The 9,865-nt window shown below is 38.3% G+C and overlaps 1 protein-coding gene across 1 annotated transcript in view; it reads right to left on the bottom strand.

Annotated features, from left to right (window-relative positions):
* The window catches only part of LOC124304066 (poly(rC)-binding protein 3), a 122,422-nt gene extending 115,706 nt beyond the window's left edge, over nt 1–6,716 (bottom strand). The window contains exon 1 of the mRNA XM_046762021.1: nt 6,458–6,716. The gene's annotated coding sequence lies outside the window, so the exon portion shown is untranslated. The remainder of the gene's footprint in view (nt 1–6,457) is intronic.
* Between the last annotated feature and the right edge of the window lie 3,149 nt (nt 6,717–9,865).

Raw genomic sequence — 9,865 nt, forward strand, 5'->3', positions numbered from 1 at the left:
ACAATCAATAATATACCTGTTCCACTATCCACACGTGAAAAAAGACGGTCAACGGTCTGCTGCAAGCCTGGTTGCATTAATTTTATTTCTTTCCGCCAGTTGAGGCATCGCCAAGCGACAATCCGAATACGACGAAAAAACGTTTCGAATTTCGCACCTTGCCTTCCACCCTCCTCGCTGCGTCCCGAAGCTCGATAAATGCGGTGCAGACGATCAGCCGACACTCTTGTGCAACCCGCGATATCGCACGTGAGTGTAATACAAGTTGGAAAATGACGCGGACCGCGTGGCGCAGGAAGTTATACGGTTGTATTCCGGCACTCTATCCAATTACACCAGAGACCGGGTGAACTGAACTCCTGTTTTACCCGGGTCGTGGCGTACACGTGTAGGTATTACGCTCAACGGGCACGCCGAAATGCCCCGCGATAATGTACACACGACACCCTTCAACCCCCCACGCGCCAAGGTGGATGATATATTTTCGGTACGCGTGGAACTTTCTTGCTGCGAACTGGGTCAATGTTGCTTTCAAGATTTCGATATTTTTCATTCTCAAATTGACTGCCGCTTGGAGAAATTTTTAACTACGATTATCATTTTTTACCACAATCCAAAAATATAGTACTGGGTACGAAATGAAAATTAGTTTTCTAGCTCTTACCGGAAAGTCTGGTGTCCGTTACTATTCTTTCTCGTTACGATCACTGTTGCTATTAGTTTTTTTAACGATACCTGTTTTACTGAATTTTTCTAGTTGCAATAACAAATGAAATATTTCTCAGTGTAGGTTACGTTTTGAGGTAATTTTTTTTTTTCAAGTCAGACAAGATTTCAAGGTCAAATTTGTATTGCTTGGCATTCATTGAAATTAATTTGCAGTACTATTTTTATTTTTCAATTCTGTAGAATGAATATTGTAAACTTTATCGGTTACACGGCCACTTCACTCTGTGACCCCAACACGACGTATAATTTATTCTAGATTCTTAAACCTCAGTATATCGGAGAGACGTAATTTTCGTTCCTTTATCTCTCTCTTGAATTTTGAAAATAAAAAATGTCAACACAAATAACTTTCAAGTAGGTACCTCAAAAACTCGCAATTTCATTCATTCTACCCTGATTCTACTATCCGTTTAAGTTTTTGAATTAAGGTATCATATCCTACATTGTATAAACTTTACATCTTACTAAGCTTGATAATATGTCTGGAAGTGTTTCGGCAATTCACCGGGATCGCAAGTGTTTTCGGGGAAGATTAAATTGACGTGTATTTTGGGACAGCCGTCGATTTCGTGGAGTAATTTGATTTCATCAGCATTACCTTCAACATTATACGTCTAACTGCCATGCGGGGGTTTCGAATGGAAATCAATATTGACTTGAATTCGACTTACGCACTGTAGCGCGAAAGCTGTTCACAAAACCGAGGTAAGAAAAAAGAGCGCCGGCAAATAAACTGCCTTTTCTTTCAGAAAAGAAAAATTTCGTTTCGGTCTCAAGTGTTTGTGAAAAAAAAAAAAGAAAAGAAAAGTGATATGAGATGATGTAAGAAAAAAAAGTTACAGCGCCATGTTTTGCGTTTAAAATAAAAACTTCAACACTTCTTACCTCCATGTGTTGAAATTCTTCTGGGTTTTCACAATCTTTTTTTATGGAACATCGTTCCCAAAATTATAAATCGATTTTTTTCAACTCAGAAGATTCATTGATCATATTGTATTGTAGAATATATTTAGGCTAGAGTATAGTAGCAATTATAACAACGAGCAAATTAGCGGAAGAATCGGGAGAACAAAAAATAATCTGAAACTTCGAATACGATAGATAAAAATCGGTTGACGATAAAACAAAATTCAAATGATGCGAACGATATTCGGAATCCGCAATTTTCGAGAATTAAAGTAGATAACAATGAATAAAAAGTGACATGAATATTGTAAAATCGTTTCTCTAAAAATGAATAAGTGTTAGATAATAGAGATTATCTGAGAAAACAAATTGAAATAGAATTTTATCACCGTGAAAATCTGCAGTGCCGGATGGAGATTGCTGATGGATTGCTCTTACATGCTGGTGGAAAATTTTTTCGCCCGTCTTCGCGGTGTGTAGGTGATGAAATTTCTAGCCTGCGACGACGTTGACAGCATAATGACGTGTATATCACTCTATATCTTCTTGGCACGCTGGGACGTGTTATACCGGTGCCTTTTTGCCCACGTAAAAAATGATCTGCTGGTGATTTTTATTATCGTCATATTGTGACGCGTAAATTATATTGTGTGAGGGAAATTTCTCCCCCATTCCAAAGGATATTTGATGTATTACGTAAGATGCGATGAAAAGGAGTTTACGAAATGGAGCTTTCAATTGTTGTTGGAATAAATCTTAAAGTACCAGAAAACACGAGCATAAAGTGAAAATAAAAGAAATAACAAATACTGTAGGTGATCTGCTTCGTTTGCAGAAGACACGATTGCCTTGAAATTTATTAAAGTTTAAGTCGTTTATAATCGAGGAGTCAAGGATCTCAAAAGTTGCGTGCTACTTCTGATTTATTCAAAGACAGGACTAATTTTTGCCAGACATCTCCTAATGTTACCGATGAAATTGTTTTAAATAATTAATTTGTGGTATATTGAGTCTAGATTGAATTCTGTGAAAATTAATCCAAAATATGACGAATCATTATTGTTTGAAGATGTTCGTGAGCACGTTATTTGAATTTGCTCGATTCGAAGCAATTATATGGTCAGAGTATTGTAGCAGTGTACCAAATGAGTATGTTCGTGACACAATACAGTTTTTCTAAATTCCAGTAAAACTGAATCATTTTATAGAATAAATAGGAATCATACTCAAAGAATTTTTCCCCCCAATCCATATGGTGACAAACATATTTCAACTATGATTACCAGATTTTTGTTCATATTGTTGTATCCACGTTGAACACATGTATCTAGACCCAGCTAATAGATTGTTCGAATCAAACGTCTGTATAAGTACTCGTGCACGTATATGATGAAAGAATGGGCTGAAAGTCAGCAGATTCAACGCTTAACTGCGCATGCGCGAGCTTCGTCGAATTTTTCTGCAGGTTGGCCACCTTAATTAGCTTCGGCTGTCAAACGTGGTTCACGGAGTTAACGTAAGTGATGCGCATTCTTAAGGCCAAGCAGATCTGAGTAATAGTTAATGTCGCGATTTCGGCAAGGCTCGACAAACTTTTGAGTCACCGTAACAACATAATTTCAATCCACCACTCGTCGCCTGAGAGTTTCACCTCTAAACTGAAACGTGATTTTCGCGTCTTGGTTTTATTTGACCATTTAAGGCACTCGACGAATTTTGAAAAAACCCTGGCCAGATCTTCGAGGATTCTAATCGAAGATCCTATGGTATTTTTTTTTTTTTTTCTTAATTTTTTATCCACGCAGTGAGGAGAAGCCGTGTGCCTTTTTTTCATAAAATATACACGTAACAAGAAATCATGCGAGCACAAAACACCACACGTTTCACTTTAAAGGTTAACGCCCCGCTCCGAGTCAAGTTGGCACCACTGCCTTACATACGATCCCGCCGGCCAATAGAGTTTCAATATCTCGCGCATGCGCAGTCGGCCGCTCAGCCTTCCGCGAGTCACGCCGCTTACTTTCGGAGCATATTTTGCTATACGGAGCGAGCCGTATGGAGTCGGGTGAAACGGAGGGCCTGCCAACGTCACGTTGGTGAGACTGACGTGTGACACCACGTGGTGTATTGATCGTCTGCGCAGCTTCCGTGAGAGCCGTTCTCCACCTGCCTTTCAGTATCCTTCGTTCCGCACACTTGCAAACTTGGAGGCTTTCACTTATAACACACCGTGAAACGCGTGCATCCACCAACCCCAAACCCTGCAGCGTTGAACTCTTGCGCCTATTTCTACCGCCCTCTTTTCCATCCCCCGTCATACGCCTGCATTATATCCACATCTGAATATCCACTGAATTGTAAGTAAGTGCCGTGGATGTATGCGTATTGCAATTAGTCAAATTATTAGAGAATGTAGTAAAAGAGAAACAGAATACCATTAAAGGGATGAAAAAAATAGTCCGCGAGTGGTCGCGATTTCATTAACTAATTGATTCGCTCAACTACGCTGTGGAGTTTCTTTCTCGTTTCTTTGTTAGAATCAGTGCAGTTTTGCTTTGATGTGATGAATTTCTTTTTATCATCGCATTTTGGCAATTTCATTTAATATCCCATTTTGTATCCTAAACTGAATGACTACCAAATACTTCGTACTCAAACTATTTTCAATTTTTTGATTATAAAATGAATTTTTACCCAGTCAATGGAAAATTCTACGGATTGATCATTCATTAGTTAAAAAATTCGTTAGATTTCACTTTCTAAACCCCGTATTCACCATTTGTTTTTATTGGACCGGCCGTTATCGTTTCTAAAATGTAATATCGGACGGTAAATTTGGATTGCGGAAATAAAATATTGCTTCCACCTACATCGCTTATTTATTCTCGACTTCAGGTTTAATCGTCGATGAAATTTATTCACAGTAGAGAAACGAAAAGTAAAATGAAATTGAAATAAACCAATTTAGCTTTAAAACGAAATGGCTGGTTAATTTTGTTAAATTTTAATTAGTAAGGTTAAAACAAAATACTACGGTGCAGATTAATACCGTTGAAATTTAATCACGTGGAAAAGTTTGAAAATTAGTATAGTTGAACTGGAAAACAATTAGCTTTACATTACAAATTTTTTCTCTGCCTTCACGCGTTGTGAAATTTTTAAAAACGTCCGCATAATTTCGCAAAAATTTCACGAACTCTCCGAATCAACCGAACAAGATAAAATAAAAGTCTGTAACAGCGTGCATCTACCTGGAGTCAAGGATGCAGAATCTTTGTCAAAGAATAAAAATAAATGAAAATTCTTGGATATAATTTAAGATTCATCCGATAAATACTGTAGTGATATAATGAAAACAAAGTGATCTGGACCGATCCAAACTATGTTATTTCTGATAAAAAATATTCGAAAGTTAGGTTTTTACGAATGCAGTGGAGAATTTTCATGCACAGCTAGGCGACTGAAATTAGTAAATAATTCCTTTCATGCTTTATGTAGTTTGTCGTGTATCTATACGGTAGATGGAATCGTAGACACGATGCGGGGCATGGCCAGATTGAGTTACGTGTTTACCGAGTCCCGGAGCATCGTGTGTGCGGACAGGTGAATAAATCAAACGCAGCCTCCGTTGATGATAATTGCTGCGAGGTCGCAGTTCCATTGTCCCAGCTTGATTGAATCTTATGGATTTTGAGAGCTCGCGGGCTAATTCACCGGCAATTTGAATGAATCCCTGCTTTCCCCAGTCGGCCAGATAATCTGACATTTCTCGAGGTAAACAGCAGCGCGTGGCGCGCTTTTTGAAAAAATTGGCTAGTGTCTTGGATTTTTCACTTAGTTGAATTTATGAATGAGAAACGAATCGGAAAGAATTTATGTTCTTTCGTAAATATCAAGAATAACACTGATCCGAGAAAAATAATTTAAGGGTATGTTATGCAAGGCGTCGACTGAAAAAGTGACTGGAATCTGGGACATTATGTCTCGACAACCAATTATGAAATTCGATTAGGGTTAGATTCATTTCGAGATGTGTAGAACGAGTTTTATTTGAATAAGTTTCTCGTCGAAATAAATAATTGGGAAGCATTCTTACTGACAATAACGTTTTGACTTTTGCTTACCGACATATTTTGCATTGCCCACGATAGGAACCTATTTACTTCAAATTTGGAGATAGTATTCACGGATATTTTATCTTCTTTCCCATTATCTGACATTCTTTTCCAACGAAATGGCGACCGTTTGAAGTGGAATTCGGTTTTCCGTCCAAGGTTTACAGCTTCTTCATTTAACTGACAAAAGTTGTTATGACAGAAGAAACGTGAAATCGTGAAAAAACTCGATAAACCGTTTCATATTACTATCTCGAAATTTCAATTTTTGTTTAAACGTTTTTGAAATATCGTGCTCACTGCAAAACCTGTCACTGAACGAGATTGTTGACGTTATTATCAATAACAATGCTTCCTATTGATTGATGCTGATTAAAAATATATATATATATATATATATATATATATATATATAAATGAAGCTCGATCCACGTACTTTTGAATAAAATTAACTCCAATCGAATTGGATCATTGGTTAACGAGATATAAGACCTGAAATTCACCATATTTTTCTGCCAACTACTCGTAGAAATTCTTTCCATCAGATGAAATGTATACAATAGTAAAGTAAAATTCGACTTTACTTGTATTGTTTCATTGAAATAACAATTTAAACCAAAATCCAAGTACAGAAAACGGTGCTCCAATTTTTTCGCGATGAGTTTAGAAGACGAAATGAATAAAATTAATCATATTCATATCCTTACCTTCGCAAGTGAAAGTTCCTCTTTCCCAGCTCCAGCTTGAATTGACCTTGAAGACCGGGGTTGGTCTGCACTGATAATATTTATTTCACACAATATAATCTCACGGCGTTTGACAACCGGGGCGTGTTTTTAACTAGGGTTAATTACAGACTTCACGATTTGGCCAAATCTACGAGTTTTCGAAACAGACGAATTACTGTCGTCGCGATTAGCGCTGGAAATAGGTTAGCTTTGAAATATTTACTCCCGTAACGATGAAGAAGTTGAGATGAAACAGTGGACAATGAGTCATTAGGAAAGGCCAACTTTAAAGATGAGATGAAAGAAGGGAAAAATCAAAGCGAGAGAAAAGAAACACAGAGATAGAGAGCGTGAGCGAGAAAGAGGTAGAGAGAGGGGAGGGGGGAAGGGGAAAAGAGTGGGGCGGATGAGAAATAGCGAGACACAATAGCTCGTGGAGAAGGAGAGACAGAGAGACAGATAGATAGATAGATAGCAAGAGAGAGAGAGAGAGAGAGAGAGAGAGAGAGAGAGAGAGAGAGAGAGAGAGAGAGAGAGAGAGAGAGAGAGACAGAGCAAATTTCCGAGGGCGAGGTGCGCAGGGGACTATTTTGGACACTGTGCCAAATAATCCTCCAATCAGCGGAGATCCGACCGCAAGCCGTGACCAGCCAACTGAGCTATATTTTGATACACCGTTTGTTGGCCGGCACTCTTAAAGTCCATTTAAATAACTATTTATAGCGAGCAAGCCTTATACCAAGGGTAGAACCCGTAGATGGGATTTCGACGTGATGCTGCACCGAGAGTAACTTCTAGTTCTGGCTGCTACACAGCCCGTGATTATATTTTCGTTTCTTACCATTAACAAAAAACATTGTTCCGGGTAGGAGATGAAAATTATTTAGCTCTAACTAGGAAATCAAATATCCTTTACCGTTCTTTTAAATTTTTTTTCATTTTTCTTATCTCATGCTATATCTTGTTGCTACTAGTGAGAAATTTAACCAGAATAATAAAGTAAATTGAAGAAATTGATTTAATGTTGCAATAATCGGAAAATGTACAAAATTGATAATTATCCGCAAACTGGTTTCTTGCGCCTTGAACCTTTAATGGTTAAAGCTTAGAACGTAAGTTTTATTAGAATTATCTGGTTAAGTACAATGAAAAGGAAATCTCAATCGTGAAGATGCAAGTGTAGAAATCGAAATGAAATGGACAGCAGGATGGAAAATTTTGTCGTGCTTAAAAACGAATTTTTCCACAAGCTTATGACGGTCGTTAGACGAGTTAAGTGCGCTAATCGATCTACCGCGCATGCGAAAAGGCGGGCAATTTGAAAGGCTGCACATCAAAGCGGTGCGTCATCATTCTCGGTAAGTCAAGGGGGATGATCACTGACTGTCAAATCACGTCCCTTATTTGCATAGGAATTTAAGTTTATAAAATAAAATAAAATTAATTCAGTGTTGAAATTGTGTTTTTGAAAGGAATCTAATTGCCGTTTGGAATTTGCGGGATTGGGACTGATAGCAGATAATAATCTGCCAACGCTGTTTATACTGTTCAATATTTCTGATGGATTACCGAATCTTTCCTGAGATATGAACCAGAAATTTTGATTAACAGTGATTACAGCTCGACTGAAAGAATAATTTATTCAAGCGCTAATGGCGCTTGCGAGAGTTATCTTAGCCTCTAAGTAACGGCGCACAGTGGGCTAAAATAGAAAATTTGCGAACATTGAGCGTAAAAATTCTATCGTGAACTTGAATAGATTTTCAACCTGAATCATCGCATACTTAGCCAGACGTTCTGACAATGAGAAATTTAACTTTCAATTTGTTTCACGAATTACGTACAAGAATTAAGCATAATATTTTTTTTCATTTTGACCTAAATTTTTAACAAATATAAATCGAATCAACGAAATAAGGATCCATTAGTGTTTTAAACAAAGATTCAAGTGGAGTTAAAAAATTTCATGTACGATTGCGATCTACCTGGAATGAAGTAAAAATACGTGCAATCTTCTGGGTAATTAGCGCAAGTGAATTATTAACTAATCTATAATGCTAAAGGTTAATCAGATGAGATAGAGATATTCGAATAGATCTTCAGAAGGTGTTTCAAACAATAAATTGTAGTCAGTGCACTCAACAAGCTGATGAAGGATAGTGACTGTAATCAAGTATATGATACGAATATCATCATCGTACACACGAGGTGTGCAGCATGAGAGTTAATTTTGGGACCTAACTGTTTGCCTATAATTTGTAGAAAAGACAAGTTGTAAGAAAAAACAAATTACGTCAGACTTGTTTCACCCTCATTCCCTGTGCAAAATTTTCGAGGAGTTGGAAATGCTCCAATTGGAGTATACACGAGATGAGAAAGTCGCTCTAGTTCAGATGACATAATTTACAGGCTCCTGATGTCGTTTTAAACCATCACTAAACCTTCTTCACAATAGACCTTATTTAATTTGAATACGGACTACATAGGTCTACGAAAATTTTTGAAATTCTTTTGTCGACACAGCTGTTATTCAGTCATTTAAATCGCACGAGCATTAATCACGCAGCAACATTGTACAGTATATGCCGTGACAATTTACGATTCCGGTAAAAAAACAACGAAGCGTTATCGGCCTGGATATATCGTAGAATATTAATACGTGTACGTTAAATTGTTCACCCATGTGACGCACACACCGTGATGACGCCTGTTTGCCTGGCTCTAGATTGTGGAGCAAGGGGCTGAGGATGAGGGTTTGATATGCAAACCGCTTATGGATGTAGCCGGGTGTTATACACGAGTGTTCGAAAAGCCGGTGAAACAGTGCAATGGAAACTGGAAGCCGATAATGTCAGCGATGCATTTCCCACAGTCGCTTCTTTGATGGAAACCGAGTATCGAGCCGGACGTGTCTCCGCTATACCGGGCATATTCACAGCGTTGTGGTTATTTTATCCATTTTGTAACCACGCGAGCGACAAGACGTCGGAAGAGCTGATAACTTCCCGGTAAAACTGAAGAGAGAAGGAGGAGGAGACCAGCGAAATACGACGTGAAACGCCGGTGACGACCGAGATTAACTGGATAACTGCATCCTAATCTCCAGTCCAAGAGTCCACGGGGAAATATCCATCCATGGTTCAATCTTCGGACTAAAAGAAATTCCACCCTCGAGTACCCAGCGAGGGTATCATACGTGGGGTGCCACCAAACTTTTTCCGTGATGACAGGGTGTGCAGCTCGAAATGAAGACACCCTAAACTGGAAGCCAAACTTGAACGCAAGTCCATCACTGTGTTTACTTCATTTTGTCTTCGTGGGAAATTGTGATGGTGGTCTCAGAGAAGATCGATTTGCGGATCGTGTAAAGTGGAGTTAATCGAAAGG

The sequence above is a fragment of the Neodiprion virginianus genome, chromosome 4 (assembly GCF_021901495.1).
Source record: "Neodiprion virginianus isolate iyNeoVirg1 chromosome 4, iyNeoVirg1.1, whole genome shotgun sequence".
Lineage (NCBI taxonomy): Eukaryota > Metazoa > Arthropoda > Insecta > Hymenoptera > Diprionidae > Neodiprion > Neodiprion virginianus.